We start from the raw sequence: 1,507 nt of genomic DNA, 5'->3' as shown, positions 1-1,507 counted from the left end.
TATATATATATATTCTGTCACGCCCACCTTAAAAGTACAAAAACTCATTTACTACTCAACATAGCCCAGAGTACACGCGATCTTTATTCATTTTCTGCCAACATGACATAAAAAGAATTGATTGACAAATGTCTTTCCTTATTCAAGGGAGGTAATTTTATTCACACTGACTTTTGAAAAATCCAAATCAAAGTTTGCTCAGTATGGCGTGTGGCCTTACCTAGCTTGAATTACAGACACAAAACATTTGTTCATTGACTGAATTGAAGTCCTTATGGTTGTCTGAAGAATCCCCTGCCATTCCGTGTGAAGTGCAGCCTGACGAGTTTTTACGGAGTGCGGCCTGTTTCTAATCCTCCAGTCAAGGTAATTTTACAGATGTTCTGTTGGGTTATGGCTTTTGGATCTAACAGCCAGTCCAGAACAACGATTTGATGTGTTTTGAAGAAGTTTCATTGATCGTAGCCATTTGTGGTCGGGCGTTGTCTTGTTAGCAGATTCCATCATCCGTGCCATGTAGCGTAGTCACCGTGACGAAGAATTTCGTCACAATAATGTCGTTACTTGAGGTTGCTTTGGAAAGTAACTAAATGTATACGATAAAAAGCAGAGATTCCACCCAATACCATCACATTTCAGCCACCTTTGGGCCTCTTGGAGGACGTTGGATTTGTGAAATTTCTATTCTCTTCTTTTGAACACTTTTTCTCTTCCTTCAATGCGACGAATAAAAAACCTTAACCATTGCTGAAAAGAACACTTTACCAACTTCTTTAGTTTCATGGACAATGTTGTTGTGCCAAAATTTGGCGATTTCTTCTATGAAAAGGGTTAGAATGGCTCCATATAAAGGGCGATAATCACTAATCCATGATCTTAAAAATGTCTAATAATGATGTTTTAAGAGAATCCGAAGGGCCTGGCAGTCTCTGCACTAAGTTGGAAAAGGTTTTGAACATGGGTTTTGACAATAACCCAGTTCTGATGTCGAGTTGTCGCCCTAGGTTGGCTAGGTCTAGGCTTGTGTTGGCAAGTTCTAGTGGTGTTAAAACATTGATTTAAGGGTTAGATGATTCCTCTGCAAACATTTACGTGCCTTGCAATAGCAGAAAACACAATTAAAGAATTTAGATTACCCACAGCCCCTTTATTTTCTGAAATTATCATTTTTAAAATTTTGAAAACAGGATAAAAAGGTACCCAACCGTTAAAAAGTATGGAATTTTATAGTGTGTAAGGTGTGTTTACACATTGTCTACGTGATTCAAAGGAAATGTTGTGTGTAGGAAGCGTTGATATCAACACAGACCGAGAGAAATCAAGGCCAACACTTTGTCCTCGTACTACTTCCGGTTTATGATTTTTTTGATCTGCTCTTGCACAAGATGTCTCATAAGTCCCACAAGTCATACTTTTAAATTTTACTGAAATTCTTAATCTATATCGAAATTATCGTAATATAATGGGTGTGACGGAACTTTTGCAACTCGGTATATATTATATATAT

This window comes from Aplysia californica, unplaced genomic scaffold (assembly GCF_000002075.1).
Source record: "Aplysia californica isolate F4 #8 unplaced genomic scaffold, AplCal3.0 scaffold00057, whole genome shotgun sequence".
NCBI classification, from domain to species: domain Eukaryota; kingdom Metazoa; phylum Mollusca; class Gastropoda; order Aplysiida; family Aplysiidae; genus Aplysia; species Aplysia californica.
The sequence above is the reverse complement of the archived record's forward strand: the minus strand, read 5'-3'. Positions refer to the sequence as shown.